General features: G+C 44.7%; 1 long non-coding RNA gene across 1 annotated transcript; it reads left to right on the top strand.

Annotated features, from left to right (window-relative positions):
- Positions 1-7,972: 7,972 nt before the first annotated feature.
- LOC112653830 (uncharacterized) lies at positions 7,973-19,681 on the top strand. The gene is made up of 3 exons (XR_003132561.2): positions 7,973-8,245; positions 10,385-10,505; positions 19,566-19,681. It is a non-coding gene; the product is annotated as an uncharacterized LOC112653830 (long non-coding RNA).
- Positions 19,682-23,180: the final 3,499 nt, after the last annotated feature.

Below are 23,180 nucleotides of genomic sequence, written 5' to 3'. Positions count from 1 at the left end.
ATAACAGAAAGGGAGGGGATAAGATCTGCTTGAAGCTTTCCAAGGAAATCCAAAAGCTGCCTGTTCCTCTCCCACTCTCCTAATGCTCCCTAATCCCAGAGATTATCAGAACATCAGAGGATGAGGTTGAATTCCAAGGGGCAGTGCCAAGTCCTCAGAGCTGAGGAAGGCCTATGTGTCTCTCAGAGTTGGAGACAATCAGCCAAAGCCCAATGGGCAAAGTCAAAGCATGAAGGAGGTTGCCCAACTGGGCCTTCCCATCTCTCTTTACTCTCACCCTAAGAGCTGGTCTCATGGCTTAAAATATTGGCTACGTGCTAGAGAGTCTGGGCTCCAGACACACATATCTGAAGTGGATGTTCCACCACTGGTGCCTCAAATGTAATGCATCCTCAACAGAATTATGAATTCCCCCATCCAAACCTGCCCCTGCTCTCCTAGCCTTCCCCATCAGTAGCAACACTCCTGTTCATCCAGATACTAAAACTAGAGTCCTAGGATTCAATCTTTCAATTTCAACATCTTATTATGAAAAAGTTCAAAAATGTACAAAAGTGAACAGAATAGTATAGTGAACCCCCTTGTACCTGTGACCCAACTTCAAAATTTTCAACTCATGGCCACTCATTTCCTCTATTGTGCCATCCCCTTCCTCCCTCTCAAAGTGTGGTCCATGGACTCCTGGGAGTCTCTAAGACCATTTTAGAGAAACTTCAACATCAAATTGTTGTGCCCAAGATTGCGTATCCGAGAAACCACCAAGGAGCTGACACCGATGCAAGTGCACGAGGGTTTATTTGCAAGCTTGGGCTTGGATCCAAATATACCCAACACTGCAGAGCAGGGACTTGGACCCCGAGGTTAAGAGGCAGCAGTTTTATAGGGGCCAGTGGCCAATGAGATTGTAACACACACAGAAAGTTGCATAGTCATGTCAGTCCACACGCAGGTGGCCAATTGAATTCCAATTTACCCTATAGTGACCGTTTGAACTAGCCTATCACTCTGGTCAGAATTGGCGTGCAGGTTTGGCGGGTGAAAGGCGGGGTTTACATTCTTAGGCAGTTAGGGGTTTCGCATTCCTATATGAGCCAGTTTCTGGTAAGGGTGTGCTCAGCAGCTTGACTAGGGTGGGGAGTGCCTTAAACAATAAGCAGGTCATGTGGGGGTTATATAGGAAATGGTGAGTGTAGCACAAAATGGAGTTAGTCCTGTTCTGCTTGTCCAGCGGTAGGGGATTTTTGTTAAATTCCTTGGGTCCCACAAAATCTATTTTTATTATCATGCTAAGACATTATTTACTTAATGGTGCAGAAGGTTTAAGTAAGTAAACTGCTGGTGCCCTAACATGAATCATGGCAGCATTGCTTTCTTGACTGCCACTCACTCACGTTAAAATAAACACCAGTTGTGTTTAAGAGGTCCTTGAAGAAGTAGTAATAATTTTATTAAACCTCAACTTTTAAAAAAAATTTTAAAGCTTTTATTTATTTATTCATGACAGAGAGAGAGAGAGAGAGAGGCAGAGAGACACAGGCAGAGGGAGAGGGAGAGAGGGAGAGAAGCAGTCTCCATGCAGGGAGCACTGGATCCCAGGTCTCCAGGATCATACCGTGGGCTGAAGGTGGCGCCAAACCGCTGGGCCACGGGGGCTGCCCTAAACCTCAACTTTTGAGTTTACATCTGTTTTATATGGTGTGCTACAACATAGAAGTATATACCCATGAAGTGCTTATTCTATACACCAAAGTGTAATAGTTGCCTCAAGAAAAGCAGTTGCACAAATGTTCCCATGACCAGCTAAACTAGCCACTTTTTTAAATAGAACACCATTTCTACTCAAAATTTGGACTGATGGACAAACTCTGGTTGTATAGACTCAGGTATTTAACACAATTTTTCTCAGATGTGAATAAGGTAAATTTGTCATTTCAAGAAAAATAACTGACAGCACTTGTTGTCAATGATAACATTCAACTTTTAAAACAAAAATTAGGACTTTGGAAAAATTGTATCTGCCACCATGAGTTTGACAACTTTCAGATCAGTAGATCAACATATTAATACATGGGATTTTTAAAATATTATATAATGAAATGTGCCAACATTTGGAAGACCTGCACATCCAGTAAACTGGTATTTACAAATGACCAATGAACAATAATAATATAAAATCGCACATGGGCAAAGACCTATTTCAAAGTACAAGACAGACAAGTGGATTGTAATAGAATACAAAAAGTTCATTGAGATGATTACAAATAGAAGCTAACACTTTTGATATAATATCAAAGAATACCCACAACAATCTGAAGTCTATTAAAATAGTCCTGCCTTGGGGCACCTGGATGACACAGTTGGTTATGCAACTGATTCTTGGTTTCAGCCCAGGTCATGATCTCAGGTTGGGATCTCAGGGTTGTGAGATCAAGCCCCGTGTCTACTCCATGCTCAGTGAGGAGTCTGCTTAAAGATTCTCTCCTTCTGCCCCTTCCCATTGCATTTCTCTCTCTCTCTCTCTCTCAATCTCTCTTTTAAATAAATAAATAAATAAATAAATAAATAAATAAATAAATAAATAAATAAATAAATCTATCTTAAAATACCCTTGCCTTTACCAACTATGTACTTGTTTGAGGTCAATTTTTTTTCATATGCTCCAACCAAACCAACACATTGCAACAGACTAAATTCTGAAGCAGAAATGAGAAACCCAACCATCTTCTTTAGTTAAGCCAGAATATCAAAGAGATTTGCAAAAATGTAAAACAATGGCATTCCTTTTGCTAACTTTTGCAATAGTTATTTTTCACAAAAATGTCACTTGTGTTACAAATAAATACATATAAACAAATGCTATTAATTAAATATTTTACATTTTTGAAGGTTTATTTTTTTTTAAGATTTTATTTATTTATTCATGAGAGACAGACAGAGAGAGAGAGGGGGACAGAGACACAGGCAGAGGGAGAAGCAGGCTCCATACAGGGAACCTGACGTGGGACTTGATCCCAGGACTCCAGGATCATGCCCTGGGCTGAAGACAGGTGTTAAACCCCTGAGCCACCCAGGGATTCCCCATTTTTTGAAGGTTTAATTTCCATCATAGTAAACATCAATGGCTAAACTCGCATTAAAAATGTCCTTTGGGGTCTTCAATAATTTTTAAGTAGATACATGTTCTGAGACCAAAACATTTGAAAAACTGCTGATTTGTACTGTCAATATTTCCGTTTGGATCTCTTAAAGATCAGGAGTCTTTTTTTTTTTTTTTTTAAACATAATCACAATCTCACTCTTCAAATGAACAGCTGGCAGCAAAGCTGTTGAGGAGAATTTAGAATTAAAACAGAAGTCACAACTTGCAAAATATACCCTGATTCACCAACAGATACTCTGTACTACACCAAGCCACGGTCGTGTGTCCTAGAATATGTAAAGCACAACCCCTTTTAACACTATTTTCTTCAGATTCATATCTTACAGGTAAGATCAGGCATACTGATCTTGGAGACAGACTAACCTGCAAACAGACTCATGAGTTCTAAATATAAGATCTCTTAGGGCATCTGGCTGGCTCAGTCAGTACAGCATGTGACTCTTGATCTTGGGGTCTTGAGTTCAAGTGCTATGTTGTGTGTAGAGTTTACTTTTTAAAAAAATTAAATTAAAAAAAAATTTTTAATTTTTTTTCAAAAGGTAAGTTTTCTCACTGTGACAGCAGCTTCCAAAATAAAATTCTGGTCAATTTCTGTTAAGGGCATCTATGATTAACCCTAGCCCTCAAAACTTTCTAAGTATCGCTTCCCTATGGAGTACTTCTGAGTGCTTTATGGTTTCCCATGGTATACAGGCTCCCTTGCTGCAGCAAGTAATAAATCTAACTTTTTTTGTAATACACATGTGTTCCTTGTGTGATCCACAGCTGATGGGATCTGACAATTCTAAATTTAAGACATTACCTTCTCTTGCCCAAACCACAACAGCCTCCTGCCTTTGTTCCCTATTCCACTGCATAACAAATTATCCCAACACTCAGTCGCTGAGACCAACCACTTTAACTTGCTCATAATTCTGTCAATCAGGAATTTGGAAAGGGCACAGCACCTGTCTCTGTTCCCTGAGGACTGGGGCTCAGCTGGGTCCATGCTAAGGCTGAGGGTATCTTGATGGCTAGAAGCTAGAAACATCTGAGAAGAGCCTCTCCATGTGTTTTGGCTCCCCCCACAGCATGGCAGCCTTGGGGGAAAGGAAGTCAGACTTCTTCCACTGCATTGTATTAATTATGAGCAAGTCACAACCTGCTCAGGGTCCAGAAGACTGCAATCAGACTTCTCTTTTCTTTTTCTTCAGACTTCTTCTCTTGATAGAATCTTTGAAGGTTCTAAAAGAACATGGGGGAAGGGAGTTATTGTTTGCAGCCATATTTGGAGAATATAATCCGTCCCACTCTTTTTTAGTTTGTTGCTTTATTGACCATTTTCTTTTCAGTAGGGAAGGTTATATATTTCTAAAATTAATCAGGTTATGTTGCACTCTTGCCGGAAATGCTTCACTGGATTTTCAGCACACTGGGGTGGGGAGGGGAGGAAAGCCAAGTATTTTACTACAGCCCAGAAGGCCCTGCATATTCTAATTCTATGTATATGCCATTGTCTTGCTCACTCACTCCCTCCAGCTACAGTGCTCCCTCCATGGCTCTTCAGAAGACTGGCTTCTTCTCACCCTTCAAGTTTCACTTAAATGCAACCTCCTCAGAAAAGCCTTTCTTAATGATGCCCTGCAAAGTGGCCCCAGAACCCAGAGTTAAATCAAATGATTGATTGGTTGATTGAACGCAAGATAAAGAGCAGAAAGAATTACTGCTGCAGAATCAGAATTCTCTATGCAGGTCCCAAAATTTGTCCTGTGAAACACTAGTTTAGCCAGATGTTCAATAGACATTATTCAAAACTATGAATCCACAGCACACATCCTTATAAAAATTTGAGTAAGACAAAGCAGCAGAGTTTTCATAATAGCATGACGCCTTCAAGTCTATAATATGCTAATTGCATGCTCGGTCTCCATGAGAAGGATGTCATAAGCAGCAGCCCTCAACTTATGCAACCACAAAATCTTTTTTTTCAAGTAGTATCTCCTGATTCCACATTGCAAAAACCCTTTCCCCAACATTTATGTCCCTGTTTATAAAGCAAAGGAAACTAGAGTCCCCAGCAGGTTGTTCTGAGTCCCTGACCCACGTCTTCTGAGTGAGTTACAAATAACAGGAAATCTGTGGAAGGTTTAGCTCTTCTGGGAATAGTCTGATTGGGTGGAATTGAGGTCATACTTTTGACTAATGGTCCTGATTGGCTGTCAGTAACACTCCACCATTGCAATAGTGTCCAGCAAATATACAAGCCTCTCATCTAGATACATGAATTATACTCTTTAGAGCAGTGAGTCATTGAGGCCAGCCTCTGCTGAGGATTGCATTTTTTTATTGGGCCAAGAACTGGCTCCGGGCCTGCTCCCATATAGTAGAAGCATGTCTTCAGCTTCCCAGAAGCAGACCGGCTGGCCCTGGGGATGGGGGAATGGGTTCAACAAGGGGCTATAACCTGGACAGCTCAAAGGAGGTTATTTGTCTCTGATGTTCCAACACTCAGTTCCCAGAATCCCTCTCTGAAACCATCAGGAAGAAGAAAGTGTTGCATTTTTATCTTGGATAATGCTTGCTAGAAATTCTTTAGGAGGGTTGATCAGAAAACCAAAACAAGGGAATCCCTGGGTGACTCAGCAGTTTAGCACCTGCCTTCAGCCCAGGGCATGATCCTGGGATCCTGGGATTGAGCCCCACATCGGGCTCTCTGCATGGAGCTTGCTTCTCCCTCTGCCTTTGTCTCTGTGTCTCTCATGAATAAATAAATAAAGTGTTTCAAAAAAAAAGAAAACCAAAACAAAATATTGTTATTGTTAAACCAAAGTTGACCTCCTCTCCCATCCACCTCACTGTATAGGGAACTTAAGTTTGATTTAAAAAAAAAATCCTTCAGTCCTAACAATGAAATCAGCACATCTTCACAGTATTGGTGGTAGCTAACACACAGCCCTTGCTATGTACCAGGCCCCGTAGAGAGCACTTCATAGCCACCCTGTGAGACAGCTATACATTTTGTCCCCATTTTACAGATAAGAAGACCAAAGTACCAAGATGTTACTGTCTTGCCCAGTACCTCACAACTAATAAACAGAAGAGCAAAGGTTTGAATTCAGGTACAGCTAGCCTTAAAAAAACATGCTTTTAACTACTCCATAGCTTTTAACTAATATAACAGTTCAGCAAAGCTATTGTATAACTAGTGTAATAGCGCAGCAAAGCTGCTGGCCAGTCTCACCTGCCTAGGGACACAGTATCTGACACAAGCTTCTCAGTCTTTACTGTGCTCATGAACCACCTGGGGATCTTAATAAAACATAGATTCTGATTTGTCTGGGGTGGGGTTTGTGATCTGCATTTCTAACAAGTTTCCAGGTGATGCTAAGTGCTGTGGCTCCCCAGCCATGCTTTGAGACAGTAGTTCTTCAATTTTGCTGCACATTGCAGTCACCTGGAGAGCTTTTAAATATCCCAGGGCATGGGCCTCAGCCTCTGCCAAATATATAAAAATCTCCAGGGGTAGGCCCTGGATATCAGGAGTTGTTTGAGCTCCCAAGCAATTCCAGTGTGTAGCCAAGGTTGAAAATACTGCTCTGGGGTCATAAGAAGTCCTCAGAATAGTTAGAGGGAGAGGCCAGGTCTCAATTTGCTGTTGAGGTGAGTGAATTTCATAATTTACTTCATCATTGTTGGAAGTTCCCCCAAAAATCATTACTGTCCTTGTTAACCCATTACCACCTACAAAATCATGGTGGCCAGGCTCTCTACAAACTAGCCATCTGGCATAATGCCAGATGTAAAATGATTCCCATGCCCTCCCTTCCCTTAACACACTGTTCACCACTCACACCTCCCTAGGGCTCACCAATATGACCTTGAAGTTGAACTTGGCCATTCCCACATGGTCTATCCCCCACTCACCCGCGAAGGCTCAAAGCACTGAGCTGCTTTCCTGCACACCCACTCCACTCATCACATGGAAAGTGTGAGCATAAACACCCTGGTGTTACTGAAGCAATGAAGGCTGCACCAGCTGTCTGTTTCCCTTGAGTCGAACCAAAATACTCACAACTGACAAACGGAAGGAAAGGAAGACAGAGGAAGTATGTCGAAGTTAAAAGCTTTTCAAAGAAGAAAGGAAGGGAGGGAGAAGGAAGGGAGGAAGGAAGGAAGGAAGGAAGGAAGGAAGGAAGGAAGGAAGGAAGGAAGGAAGGAAGGAAGGGAGGAAGGAAGGGAGGAAGGGAATTGGAGCAAAGAAAGGCTGTCCAAACAGCCTTATGACATGAATTGGGGCTCTGTCTCCCAAAAGCTCCCATGTGTGTGCTTCCCATCCGCTGCCGGGTGCCCTGTGCACACTCCTCAGAAGACCTTGGTCTCATTTTTCTTCCTCATCCCCTCCCCCAGTTGCTTTTCTCTCTATACCCCCTTTCCCTCTGGAAGGCAAGGAAAATTAATTAAGGAAATCTTTTTATCTTTAAGACTTAAATAGATGTTCTTCTCGGTGGAGGCCTGGAGGTCAGTGGAGATAAAGTGAGAAATAGCCTGGCTTATGGTGAGCAGGGCACAGAGGTCCACCATCTGTTCAAATGGGGAAAACAATGAGGAATCGTATTTAGAAGCAGCCAGGGGTACATCTCATCAACAGAAACCATACTAACAGATGAAGAAATCAAAAAGGATGCCCATAGAAGCATTCCAAAACATCGATGCCATAAACAAACCAAAATATTTTAATGATGAGATATAAACAACTTGCTGGGGAAAACTGGGTTGAGTCTAACCATTCTCCATGGCAAAGCACTCCCCACACCCTCAAAGGGAGGCCTCCCAGTTTGGCCAAGCGATGTGTCCCATCACCCTGGAGCTGATGAGGAAATACAAGTCCCTTGGGGTGACCACGTTAACCCAGTTTGCCTGAGACATCCCTGGCTTCATCCCTGAGAGTCTCATCTACCACCAACCCCCTCAGACCCACGCAAACTGGGACAGTTACTCATTCTGCCCCTCCCTCAGCTGGGCATTGGTCCTGGCCAACTGTAAGAGGCCTCTTACCAGAAACTGGGCTCCTCGGTCCTCATTCCCAGCTGTGGCCACCACAAATAGGTGAGTGAGGAGGCCAAAATGTCCCTTACCTTTCTGGGTACCAAGATTGATAGCTTTAAAAACAGTGACTTGCATGCTGGGTTCATTAAAGTAAGACAAGCCTGCTTTTTCTCTCTGGTACTGGTTGAGGGATTACCCTTGTACCCATTTCAAATACTTAGCTTTAAATATAAATGGTCAAGACTGAGCCACGGCAATGTGCAAGGTCAGGAGATGCATTGATTTCCACTCCCCACATCTAATGAATGGCTAAATGCTCTGTTAGGCTTGAGCAGGACTCCTTCTGAGACCAACTACCCCCAAGAATCACCCTTCAGAAATAACCAGAGGCAGACAACCATGGTGGATGGCCTGGGCATCTTCAGGCAAAAACAAGCAGAAAAAAATGGCCTGAGCAATTTCATCCTCATTTCTCATCCATCCTCATTGCTCTTCAATAAATTTCCAACCCTGACTTGAGGTTCCTCCAGGTGATTCCCCTGTGTGCTGATGTGATGATTCACCTAGCTATGCTCAGGTGGACCCAGCAGGTAGACCTGTGAGCCTGAAGGAACCAGGCACTGGTTGGGGAGATTTGGGCTGCTTCCATTCAGAGGAAAGAAGGGACAGAGAAAGCCTACAAAAAAAAAATAAACACTAGGCCAACACATTCACTATGCTTTAACCACAAAGAAATCATCATGAGACCAGCCTCCTTTGGACAGCTATGGAAACTCTAAATGTGTAACACTTTGTGACATTACTAGGACCAAATAGCCCCCATTTCCTCACGAACTCCATGAGGAACTTCCATCCCTGACCCCTCCCTGAACTCTCAAATGTCTCATCTCTTTCATTTGGGGTTTACTGACAATGACACCCCAATACCACCATGCCTCTCCCCAGTGAACAAATGGCCCAAAGAGATTTCAGACGTGCAGAAAAGAGGAGCTGTGGGTTGGCTATACTGGCCCAGACCCCCTCAAAATTAATTTGGAATAAAAGCCAGGAGACAGCCAAGACAAAACAGCAGAAGAGCAATGCCGTGTTTTCAGGATTACCGCCAAGTATCGCCTTTAGAACCAGGCTCTGAAAAGTAATAATGGCATACCAAGGGAAGATCACTTCTGCTCCTTCATGACCCAGAATAAAGGGGGAGGATGTGAGGTGTGTTTTCACAGATGCCTCCGCCAAGGCCTGGGAGGTCATAGCTACTGGGAGCTCAGGGACTCCAGGGGTTCTCAGGTCTAGGTCCTTAGCCCTTGCGACCCTTGCCCAGCATTGCTGCTAATGCTACAGAAAGCAAGGTGGCCAAGGACACTGATGCCGATGCCATGAAATTTTAGTAATGCAGGATATTACACTGGCTTCTCTAAATTTCTCCAGGAACACTTCAAGTTCCAACCCTTTAGACTCTTCACCCTGACCACACTGAGCTGAATCCCCCCGATGTGCCCTGCTGGCTCCTGCTCTCTAGCACACTATGGTTGATCAAAATAGTAATCGTGGCTAACAGTATTCACAGAGCTCAGATCTGGACCCAGGCCTCTCTGACTGGCAAACCACATCTGTGTTTCCTTTCCCCACTCCTCAGGGTGCAGGCTCCCTTGACATCAAGCCCCAGGCATGCCCGCCAATCCTTCAAGTTCTAGGAGCATCTCCCTGACCCTTTACAGTCTGGGCACACTTCTGCTCCTTGGCACCCTTCCTTGAATTGGGCTTGCTTTTCTCCCAGATCTTACCACACGGGTGAAATCATAGGTTAACTTATCTCTCCCTTCTCCTGCAGCCTCCAGTCAATGAGGGCCCAAGGGGGCTGGAACTTGCAACCGTCTCTCTGTGCCCAAAGGCAACAACTACCTAGGACATCATAAATGCTACTGTGTGTGCCCTATGAGATCAGGATCTATGCCTACCTCACTCCCCCTCACATACGTCATGTGGAGGGCACAGCACATAGTAGGTGCTCATCAAACATTAGTCCAGTGCATACTTATGGACAAATGGATGATGAGCATTCAATCCTATTGGGGACTTCAATGTTCACAACCCAAACACTCTTATCAATGATTGAAGCATTTCTCAAATGTTTCTTTTACCTCCCTCTCTGTGCTCTGTTTTGTTTGTTTGTTTGTTTGTTCGTTTGTTTTTATGGATTAGATCAAAGCTTAACACCGTGTGACTGTGACAAAACAGATTCATTGCGTGACACTGTCTGAATTGCTCCCAGAATGGAAGTCTCCACCCCACTTGGCCACCGCTCAGGCTGATGCTCTTTCAGGTACACTCCATGGTCCAGCCTGCCAGTTCACTATTCACTGTAGCTTCACAGCCTGGGGCAAACATTTCAACCAAATAGGCATGCTTTAAGTGCACACTATGAGCAGCAGAATATAAAAGGTATTCTGCAAAAATATGAGTAAGATCAGTAGTCACTTCTGAGAGCTTTACAACGAGAATATAAGATGAGACATTAACTAATAAGTATGACATATGGGAAACAGGTTTTCCCTGGCAAGAGGACAGGTTGCTATGGGAAGACACAGACACAGAAGATGCTACTTTTGGCTGTGCAGAGGCATGCTTTGATGGCAGAAGCTCTTAAGTTGGAGAGCCTGCTGAATGAATAGGATTTTGACGGGGGTAGGAGAAAGGCATGCATTCTATGAGGGAAGAGCAACAGGGTAATTATAAAGGGAACCGAGGTGGGGGTGTACAGGACAGCTTTGCAGATACCATGTGTGCAGTGAGTGTCCAGAGAAGAACCCTGGAGAGGTGAGGTGAGCCAAATACTGCAGATCTGCAGGCCAGGCTGGGAAGTAGTTATGATAACCCACAGGCAGGAGAGGGACACTGAATGTGGGGAGACCTTGTAGGGCAGTGTGCACAAGGGAAAACATCCCGCTTTTCTCCTGGAGGACAGTCACCCAGCTCAGCAACACCCCTATGATGTGAAAGGCCCTGTCTCCACTCTCCCAGGGTTCCCTGTGGGCCTGACCTAGAGAACAGATGGATTTGGAAAGTTGGTGCTACTCAGCAGTGGGCATCCAGAAAGCAAGGGGTGACCTTGAAGTGCTTGCCAGTCTTTTCAATGTTATGTGAAAACTTTTCTTTCCTTCTTCCCATGTCCTTCCTCTTCTTTGAGGTTCACCCAGCCCATGAGCATCCCTGGAGAGGAAGGGAGGGAGAGGTGCTCTTCCAGGTCCTAGCAACCTTTGCCCTCTAGACTTGCTTCACAGCCAGCCTGTGAGCACAGAAGCTCTGGCTATGGTAACCACAGCAGCGGCTGCCCACTGGATACCTGCATCGTTGCTCTTTGCTCAGTAAAGCTTGAGAGGCTTAGAATGGCAAGTGTCATTGGGAGACAATGTGTCTCAAGTGTCACTGGGAGAGGTGGCATAGCTTGACCTGAAGCCATGTTTGCCTCAGCTTCCAAAAGAAGCTGGCAGGTCTCTGCAGCAATGAAGGAAGCATCTCCAGACCTGCCTCAAGGGCTGGAGGACCTCTTAGAAAGGAGAGCCAGCTGGCATAAGGGCTGAAAAAGGGGCAAAGAAAGAGAAAAGATGGGAAATATTCCCTGGACGTGGCCACTCCCCAGGTCCTGGGGCCCAGCCCCTCACAGAGGCCCAGTCACAGCGCTCAAGGACTGCCATAAGGGGGTGAGAACAGCAAGGGGGTGATTTATTTTCCTCCTCTGTGAGAATCTGCAGCAGAGAGACCTCTTTTGGTGTGAGAGGTGACAAGGTGCCTCCCTCTAGAGTGCATGCGCAGGGGACAAATCAAGCAAACAACTTCCCCAGGCACATGTGTACACCCCAGTACTCCTATGACCCCTTGACCAGAATTTGAGGACAGAATCTCCCTTTTAGCAGAGGAAGGCAGATTTAGAGGAATCCTGTTATATAACATAGTTATGCCCCCATTTTTAAATTCAGGCTGGGTTTCTCTGGGAAAATGTTTGTGGCTAATCCATGATACCACTTTTTTTCCAGCAAGCACACCTCGCTTCCCCACTCTTTCAACCCCTTCTCTCCTTAACCCCATTCATTCTGAATGGCACTCCCCAAAAAATGGAAAAGGAAGCTTAGCACTTATATGAACTTTAAAGAACGTGCTTAACATCTTGTCTGAGCATGATAAGCTCTAGCAGAAATAAAAATATCTAAAGGAAAGGGTTCAATTAAAATCATCTGCTCTCACATTCAAAATTCTTTTCTCCCTGATTCTTTATTCTCGCTCATAGAGACTTCTGAAGAGTATCCTTCCATTTCTCTAAGCAACGGTATCATTTACTGTCCTTCCAGCTTTTCCTGTCTCTTGCCCCTAAAACTTTCCATGGGCTTTATGTGCTTTGTGATTAATGATGATTTAAGAGGGGTGTTGTAACAAATATGAGCAGCCTGGCCCATTTGAATGTAAGGCCCAGAATCCTGGCAAGGGCATCCTACTGATTCCCCCCAGGGATAATGTAGACCACCACTAGTCTTTGTGTGTCCACCAGCCTCAGAAGATCCCAAAGATCATCTTGGTAATTTACAACAATGGTAAGAGAGGGTTCTCTGTGTACACAGTGGGGAGTGCTGGGGATACAACCATACAGTGTCTGAGAATATCTGTAGCAACTGGGCAGGGAGTGTATCACCTTTGCAGATGCTATTATTCTAGGAGGGTCAATGAAATTAAAAACAGGCCTCTCTCCACTTCAACAATTTGTCTCTGCCATGATTTGCTCAGTTCTGCAGAATATTAGTTATGTGTCTGCCATACACTTGGAGGTTGAGGCTTAGAAAGAGGAGTGGTTTGTCCAAGATCACACAGGCCATCAGGACAGAGCCCAGAAAAAAAATACTTCCCACCAAATCCTCCTTTGTCACAGTGCTACCCTGGATGGCACACTTCTTGCAGACAGGACATGTGAGCAACCAACTGAGCTGGATGTTAGGAGTACACAGAGAAGCAGCATAAGCTGAGCCTTCCTCTCTCAGCTCTGTTACAGTGGAGGACTTGGATCCAAGGAATTATATAAAGAATTACAAAATGTGGTCTTGTGATAGAAATAATATAGGGGTTTAGAGGGAGGAACATGAGAGGTTGGCCCTTTTTTGGATAGACATGGGCAGAGATGAAAATTAAGCTGAGACTTACAGTATAAGGAGTCACCCATTTGAAGAATGGAAGCTGGGACCTTCCAGAAGAAAGAGAGAAGAAGGGGGATCATGAGAAAATCTGAGCTATCAGTGGTTGAGCATCTGCCTTTGGCTCAGGGCATGATCCCAGGGTCCTGGGATTGAGTCCCACATCAGGCTCCCCACGGGGAGTCTGCTTCTCCCTCTATCTATGTCTCTACCTTTCTCTGTGTGTCTCTCATGAATAAATAAATGAAATATTTATAAAGGAAAGAAAAGAAAATCTGAGCTAGGAAAGGGTTTGGGTGTTGTGTTGCCAAGCTAAAACCAAGGCCAGTGTGGTTGGAAAATAGGGAGAAAAGGCCAGGAGGACAAGGAGGAGTAGATTAGGACCAGCAGGCAGGCTGCGTTCAGTGATTTGAATTTCATTATAAATGCATAGGAAGCCATTGAAAAGTCTTAGCAGAAGAATGACATGATCATATATACATAACCAAAACCATATTCTTGCTGTGTTAACATGGATTGTAGGAGGGTAGGTAGGAGTGGAAGTGAGCAGAGCAGTGGCTTTGCAGGACTCCTCCAGAGAAGGTTTTCTTGGACTAGATCAGTGGGATACAGAAATCAGGGTGAAATGGATGGAATTGAGCCATGTGACAAACTTGAGGGTGGGCTGTAATGAGGAAACAAGACAAATCACAGCATCCTACATATCTGTGACTCAGATTACTGCACAGGTGGTCATGCCATTGACAGAGTTAGGGCCAGAGAGCATGGGGATGGGCTTTACAGAAACATGATGTGGACATAGCAGGTCTGTGGTATGAGATACAGGAACTGTGAGTGAAAAATAGCAAGAGGTCAGTTTGAGATGAGGGTCAGGAGCTCAGGACAGAGGCCTGTCTGGAAAGACACTTTTGAGAATCTTGGTTTGAATGGTGATGTTTAAGTCTGGAGAGAGAGATGATGATACTCCCTTAAGGGAGGGAAGAGGAGGTGTGGCCTCCAGCCTCAAGAAAGCCCCAAACTTTGGAGGTCAGGCAGGAAAGACAGTAAGGGTGACAGGAGAAGCAGCCAGTGATGTAGGGAAACAAAACAAAAAACAAAATATTTCAAAATCTAGGAGAACGAGAATCAAGGAGGGGAGAATGAGTATGAGCCAAGCAGGATGCTAAGGGGAGGGCACTTCCTATGGAAATGGGGCGGCCAGAGACACTGTCAGGAGAAGTCTGGGTGGGGGGTGGTAGGGCAAAGACAGAAACCAGCGTGGATCTGTTGATGAGTGAGGACTGCATGAGTGGAGAAACTTCTTCTCAAGAAGTTTGGTTATGCTGAGAGCAGAGAAATGCAGCACAGCTAGAGGATGAGTGTCTAGTGAGGCTACTGTAAGATGGGAAATCCTCGGGAAAGAATGAGTGTGCAAAGAGGGGTTCGTGATGGAGGAGACAGACGGGCTGACAGAAGGAGTGAGGGTTGGTCCAAATACAAGTGAGCACTTAGGTGGGCACAGTTCATATCTGAGCCTGTGTGTCCTCACGGACATGCAAAGTGGGCACATCAGGGAAGAGTAGCAGTGGAGGAGGGAGCACGGACAGCCCAAGGAAAGTCTCTATCCCTCTCGAGACATGGGGGGTCCATTTGACGATTTTGTATTTGGTGTGAATCCATAATAAATAAGTTAAGTAGTTAATTAATAAAATAAAGTGAATCTGGACAGCCCTGTGGTGTGACCTCCTCTGGCCATGTCCAGCACTCACTGTGAGGACTATGATAGTTAATCATATGAATCACCCTGGCTAGACTATGGTACCGTATGACCATGATATGGTCAACTATTATTCTGGATGTTTCTATGAGGGTTTTTTTTAATGACATTAACATTTGAATCAATGGCCTTTGAGTATAGCAAATTGTCCTCCATAACATAGGTGGGCCTGATCCAATCAGTTGAAGGCCAGAACAGAACAAAGCATGATGTCTTCTGAACAAGAAGGAATTCTGTAGCAGATAGACTTTGGATTGAGCTGCAACACTGGCTCTTCCACAGATCTCCAGCGTGATGGCATAGTTTGTAGATTTTGGAGTTGACAGCCTCCATAATCATGGAAACCAGTTCCTTAAAATCTCTCTCTCTCAATCTCTCTCTCTCTCTCTCTCTCTCTCTCTTCCCTCCCCCCTCTCTTTCTCTCCTCTCTCTCTTTCTCTCTCTCTTTCTGTATCTATATACCTGCTATTGACTGTATTTCTCTGGAGAAGCCTGACTAATACAGGAACTAAGATGCTCGTGGAGGCCAACCCAGAGCTGGAAGTGAGGGACAGATAAATGAGGAGAATTTCAAGCAGGTGTTTCGAGTAAACACTTCCTTGCTCATGGGATGCGCTCTCTGGATTCACAAGGACCTTGATTTGCTAAGGAGACCACTGGGCTGGAAAAAGCAAAGCCAGGTTGGAATCATATCCTAGTATTGAGTGGAGAATGGACAAGTTTCTCTCCATCTGTGATGTTCTTTCATCATGAAGACCTTTCTCCTCCTCCTTCAGGAGAGAATGTCCCAGCCTCTGGCTAATCCTGAGCCAGGGGTTTTATAGATCTCAGGAAAAAGAAGGGATATAAAATAGTTCAAAACAACCCCTTCCTGGGATCATTTCTATGGGTACCTTATTCAAGAAGTCCATAATATAATCCTTTTTTAACCTTCCCTGCAAGTGGGACCACATACAGCATAACAGAGCCACAGCAAAATATGGAAGAAAGGTGACCAGTGAAGATGTTAACTTTACAATCCTGTCACCAAATCACCAAATCTGCAATGCACTCTTATGACCTTACTGGTAAAAAGAAGGATCCCCAGCACTACATAATACAAGATGATCAAACACTCAACACCCGATACTGGAGATTCGCAGCAGCTTCTGAGTCACACATACTCACAATTCAGATGAGGAGGACACGGCACCATTCAGGGCCATATGGGTGTGGCACTCAGGAGCAGAGTGAATGACCATGAGCTGTGACTGGCAGGCTTTGCAGGGTCAAGAGGGTGAGGTGACCATTGGTTCTTACGGGAGAATATGAATGGTTTATTTGAACAACTCCTTGAGTTGGCAGGGACATGAAACCATCGAGCTGAGGATGCTGCAGGAAGCACCTGACCAGGCTGGTCGGGGTAGTGACTGGGCAGGACCCGTTCCCAGCTGTATGAAGGCCATATCTGGTGAGGGTTTGGGGGACCTGTAAGTCTCCCAGATGTCAAGGCAGCAGCACTTGAAATGCTACATCTTGCAATGCAGAGCTCCAAATTCTTGTTTTTAAATGTTGTGATTATCTTGTGAACAGCACATTTATAATAAAATATTTTGGTATGTGTTAAAGGAATTAATGAGAAACGTAAATATTTGAAATATACCATAATTTATTTTTTAAAAATGTCTATCCATATGTCTTAGCTCAGGCTGCTGTAGCAAAATACCACAGACTGGATGGCTTAAACAACAGAAATTTATTTTCTCACAGTTCTGGGGGCTGGAAATCCAAGATCCGGGTCCCAGCATGCTCGGGTTCTAGTGAGAGCTCTCTTCCTGCATTACAGATAGCTGCCTTCTCTCTAAGTCTACACATGGCCGAGGCAGAGAGAGAGCACTCTCTGGGGTCCCTTCTGATAAGAGCACTAATCCCATAATGAGAGCCCCCACCTCGAGACCTCATGTGAACCTGATTATCTTCCAACGACTCCATCCCCACATACTATCATACTGGGGCTTACAGCCAGTTGCGGGGAGGGAGGGGGGGACATGATTCCATTTCCTGCAGCACACAGTGGGAAACCACTCAATAAATAAAAAGAAACAAGATATTGATACATACAACCCTGTGGGTGAAGCTTAAAAGCATAGTGTTAAACCAGACACAAGACTATTTCATGATTCCACTTATACAACATTCTACAAAATGCAAAACAATACGGCCAGAGAGCCAATCAGTAGGTGGCAAGGGCTAAGGGGAAGGGGTGGGATTTACTACCCACCTTACTACCCACCAACCACCTTATACCTTAGGCGCATAAGGGAATTTTTTTCGGAGCAATGGATGGAACTGTTTTATATCTTGACCATGGTCATGGTTATACCACTACAGGTATTTATCAAAACTTATCCAGACATACACTTTAAAAAAAAAAAGGTGAATTTTATCACATGTGACTTATTCCTTAATACACCTGACCCCCTGAAAAAAATCATCTTCTAATGAGATAATGCTTTATAGTTAACCATGCATTTTTTCATCCATTACTTTGTTGATTTCACAACAACTTGGCAAAGTGATATTATTACCTTCATAGGAAACAAGGCATCAGGAGGTTGGTGACTTCTGAGCTCCTCCAGCCTGAGATCCTATCTTCTGAGTCCTAAACGAGACCTCTTTCCTCTCTGCCTGGAAACTCTGATTAGGCAGTAATGTCAATCACAGCCCCCTCTCCTGCCCTGGACTGCACTCTGTGATACATGCTTTCCACTCATTCTTTTGTTTTCTTCTCACTAATAAGCTCTAAGGGAAGGATCACTGTCCCACTTTACAGATTAGACCAGAGAAGGCATAACTAATTGGTCCAAGAGAGTGAGAGCATTACAATTTGAACCCACAGCTAGATGGCTAATTAGACTTAAGGTTTCCCACACCAACCCCACGCTTCTCAAAACAAATCCAATTCCAGATAAGAACTAAAAAAAAAAAAAAAAAAAGCCAGAGTCGCAGGGAAATAAAATAATTATGAGCCCCTTCAAGCAGAGAAGGTTAACAAGACAATGTTCTCCAGTCTTCTGGGTATTTTTTTAGTTCATTAGTCTTTAAAATTTTTCAAACTCTCCAGACATTTCCTGAAAGACTCTGCATCCAGTAAATCCAGTCACCTTTCTTAATGCCCCATCCACCTGTCCTAGACTTTCTGTTCTGCCCACAGCACAATCCTGCGCGGACTACAAGTTGATCAGCAGAAGATGAGAATGCTAGGCTAGACCAAGAGGTCTTAGCTATAGACATTGGTGGCACTTCTGCCACTGTTTCACAAACCCCAGGGCAGGGGCACACCCTCTAGCTCCCCCTATAATGGGTACCATCTCTAAGTGCTTTTTCACTGGAAGAAGAGGGTCGTGACATGAGAAGAGAAGAGATCTTTTCCTTGCCCTTGTCATACGGGTAACTGTAAGCTTTACAAATATCTCTATGGCATTCCCCTCCCACAGACCCAAAACTGATGCCAGCAGATTCCACTTTGTAGATGGAGGATCTGGGGCAGAAGAGGGAAATGTCTTGCCTGGTTCCTTGCAGTAGGAGGAAAGGAAAAAATTTTGAATACCTTCTGGGAGTTTTATGTGTTGTGCTATTAATAGTTGACATCAATGGAACATGTTCTGTACGTCAGGAATGCTTTCTTAATGACAATATATCTATGAAACACTTCCTCTATGTCACTTTTATATACATTATATCATTTAATCTACTCAACAAATCTATTTGATAAGTACCATTACTATCTCCACCTTACAGATGCCAAAATTGAGGTTTATAACCATTGAGCGATTTGCTTCAGGTCACACAGCTACCACATGACAGAGGCATTTCAAACCCAGAGATGCTGGCTTCAAAGTCTCAATTCTTTGCATGACACCACCTCACCCACAATGTTGGACCGCTACCCTCTGCGTAAGTCCGGTGTTTCCATCTCCAAAATCAGCTCCGAACTCCATCTAATCCAAAAGAGGAGGTGGGTATTTTAAAGGAACATTTAAGTCGGTACATTTCACTACTCTTTTCCCACAGGAAAAAAAAATCCTGTGTATCAACTAATATTTCACAAACATTTTCTGAGCTTCTACTACATCTCAGGCCCTATACTAGATGCTTGCACATTATGTTACCTAACAGATAATTTAGAAATTCAGAAACAGCCAATGCATGCTCCCCCTCCCCACTTAGCATACATCCCTAATCAATCAGTATGCTCACTCCATTTGGGTCTAAAGGCAGCCTCAGAGCCCTTCTCAACACAGAGATCCAAAAATGCTGCTAAATTCTGGCAGCATCACACTTAAGGAAGCCTACTGGACCTTCGTGCTGCAGAATCCAGGCAGAAATGACCATGAAACGACAACATGGAACGGAGTATTTTGAGCAGAAGTTCTGGGATTAAAACCTTGTTCTACTTCTCATTAACTAGGTGTGAGCAAGTAAATTAAACTCTCCTAGCCTCATGGAGATGACAGGAAGATCTCATCTGTGTCACAGGACTGCGGGACCCCGAATTGTTGGTGGGAGTGAGAAGAGAAGGCTTTATAGGCTTTACCAGAGGCCTGAGGTGAGGGTCGTAGCAAGAGACCAGACAGTGAGAGAACACAGAAGACAGGTTTTTGCCAGGAAGTAGCCTAAGATTTCCTGCAAAGGAACCATGTTGGGAGTGGGATGCCTTCAAGGTCAAAATGCCCCGTGCTTCGGGCTCCCTACAGGGAGCCTGCTTCTCCCTCTGCCAGTGTCTCTGCCTCTCTCTCTCTCTCTCTCTCTCTCTGAGTCTCTCATGAATAAATAAATCTTTAAAAAACAAATGCCCTGTGCTATACCATGGGATGGAGTTTATTATGCATGATGGTGGTAGTCTCACAGGTAAATGGTGGGGCTAAGCCAGGCCCCAGGCAGAAACAGCCATGCCAAGGAGGAACTGGCTGCCTGGTTTGACTCCCAGTACAGTCACACATACCAGCTGTGTGATCTTGGGCAAGGTCTTTAATGATGAAAAGGTGGAGAAACAGAGTAGCCAGGATGTGGATGCGTTACCCTTCATAGGCCCTGTCTTACTTCCTTCTCAAAGCAAAGTTGCTGCATAGGCATAATTGTCCTCTTTTAACGGATGATGAAGAGACTCAGAGGTTACACGACAGGCCAAGGACAGGAGAGTCACAGAGCTGGGCTTCCCCCCAGGGTGGTCTGACTTCTACAATGACCATGGCCTTCCTCCTGCTGCCCATTGCCTGGGCTGTGATCTGTACCCTGGCACACTTTGCTATGCCCACATAATACCTTAACAGCTTGCCTTCCTCCAATGTTTTCCTATAGTGGATGCACCATGAATGCCTCATGAGCTGAAAGGGAAGGAGGAGAAGATGCAGAATTACAAAGACAAGGTCATAAGAAGGACAAGTGAGGGCTACAAGCTGGCAGGCTTTTGCCCTTGGCCAGTCTCAGAGAAGTGGCCCAAGTGAAGCCTGGGCCTTCTGTACCTGTCACCAGCTCCTAATGGGGGGAGCACTGGGTATGGCTAAAGCATCCATCAATTTCCAAATACAGTGCTAAATGATGTATCTGGGTCATAAATACTGTATAAGCACTTTGCAAACAGGTCCATTTTTGTCAGCATTTCATTCCTTTTATACATCATTACCTATTCTGACCATTTAGAGCAAACTGTTTGAGAAGAAGCACGGCCCACAGCTAGCCATAGCCCCTCTTAGATTATTCTCCAAAGACTTGGCAGGGTGATGGAGGAAAGATGAGGGCAGATATTTATCATCCTCAGATCTGCTCAGAGTCCAGCCCACCTGATCAGACTGTCAAAGTGCAACCTAAGGGGTTTTATTTGAGCCTCCCTGTGGCCATCGAGCCCTTGCTATGAGCCAGGGATCTACAGCGTCATGATAGGAGATGCAATTTCTCTTTTAGACAGCCAGCTCTGCCTGGAGGCTGCTTTGCAAAAGTCATCCAACTTTGCTGGGCTAGAGGGCCCAACACTAGAGCAATGGTGCCCATCATCCTTCGGTAAAGACACTGGCTGTCCCAACCTCCATCACCGAACTGCCAGTGTGACCCAGCTGAAGGGTGGAGAAGCTTCAGAGGTATAGCCTGGTTCAGGGAGGAGCTTCTGGTGGGGGGAGGCCAATTTCTCAAATAACTCAATCAGCATTGAACTTCCAGGTTCAGTTTCTTTACATCCTAACGTAGGGAATGGGGTGTTCTTCTGGTAAGGGTGGATTTGCTTGTGGCAGACTGCCCCTCCTGCTGAAGCAACTAGAAAAATAAAAGATACTTAAAATATCTGTTTGAAGGCATCAGAGAACTGCCAAAGAAGCAAGGACTTGTTACAAGAGTGCAGAGTGAAGAGGAAACAAGGGTGAGTCATCATTTGACACTGATTCTCCCCTGGTGACATTTGCCATTTCCATTACAATCACCAGTGGCCAGAAAGCTGAACAAAATTTAGATGTCTTAAGAATTTCAAAGGAGGGCAGCCCAGGTGGCTCAGCCTCATTGGTTTAGCGCTGCCTTTAGCCCAGGGCATGATCCTGGAGACTCGGGATTGAGTCCCATGTCAGGCTCCCTGCATGGAGCCTGCTTCTCCCTCTGCCTGTGTCTCTGCCTCTCTCCTCTCTGTGTATTCTCATGAATAAATAAATAAAATCTTTAAAAAAAAAAAAAAAGAAAGAAAGAAAGAACTTCAAAGGAATAAAGTTGGAATCCAGAACCCACCAAGCAGCCAAGGCTCCAGAAAACAGTCTGGACTCTCCATTGAGAACCCTAAAGGGCTTCCTGCTAGGAGTTGGGCAAACAGGGTCACAGAGACTGAAGTCCCCCTTCAAGTCAGCCAAGACACCAAGCACACCAGGCAGATGCTACCAGGCAATCGGAGCTGGCACGCCAGGTGGAAGCTTGTGTGTCCCGTGAAGAGCTCTGACTCTGGAGTCAGAAAGACCTGTTAAGTTCCCATTGTATGCCCAGGTCCCTTAACCATTCTGCCCCACAGTCTCCTACTCTTAGAACAGAGGCTGAGGGAAGCAACACAGAAGTGCCTAGAACCTCCCCCAAACACATATGCAGAAACAGAATCTGAGGCGAGTGGGGAGGAACAGTGCACTTTAAGGAGGCAGGAGACTGGACCATCCCCAGTGACGCTGATGTTGGACAAATCACTTGACATCTCTGGGTCTCAGTTTTCTACCTTATTAATCAGGTGGTTGGATTACAACCTCAAGGGTCACTGGTGACTTTAAATTCTCTGTTTGTCTGCTGGGCATCTTGCAAAGTCTAAGGTAGATAGATGAAAAATAGATGATAGATAGATAGATAGATAGATAGATAGATAGATAGATAGACCTCTCTGTGTGTCTCTCATGAATAAATAAATGAAATCTTTTTTAAAAATGTTTTTATTAGGACTTCCTTTGTCAAAGGGCCTCTAGCAGACATCACATGCTGGGGAGGGGATCAGGGGACATTTCTGCCTGTACTTGAGCAGCTTAGTCTCCCAGGTCCAGAGCTCAGGATGCCCCTAGATCATCCCAGTCCAGGTACAGCATTCCCCCTCTTCCAGAGCTGTCTCCTATCTCAGGCTACAGAGCGCTCAAAGCCAGTAGACGAGGAGAAAGGATTTATTTAAAAATCCTAAGAGCCTACCAGCTGACTTTGGCAACAAAAAGCATTACATTTGAACCTGTAGCCTCTCCCTTAGGAAACTACAGAATTCCCGGAGGCTCTCTCTGATACTAGACTTGCAGAGATGCTCTTTTATCTGGTGGGTGGAGGGACCTATGAGGAGTGTCTGGGACTTGTGCCAGCTTCTGCAGACACCTGAGCTTAGAGTTGGCCTGGAGAAGGGGTGATAATGTCCCTGGAGCACATCTTGAGGAAAACATACAGACAATATAGGAGGTGTTGGCAAGTGGAGGCAAGTTAGGGGCTCCATGCACTGCTTCTGAGAGACAAGTGGGACCAGGATCAGTTTACCCAGGATCCCACCCTTCTTCATAGGGTTCTAGGGTGAGGAACTGAACATTCGCACCCCCCCCAC

This window comes from Canis lupus, chromosome 3 (assembly GCF_003254725.2).
Source record: "Canis lupus dingo isolate Sandy chromosome 3, ASM325472v2, whole genome shotgun sequence".
Classification (NCBI taxonomy): Eukaryota; Metazoa; Chordata; class Mammalia; order Carnivora; family Canidae; genus Canis; species Canis lupus.
This window is presented reverse-complemented; position numbering and strand designations above follow the sequence as displayed.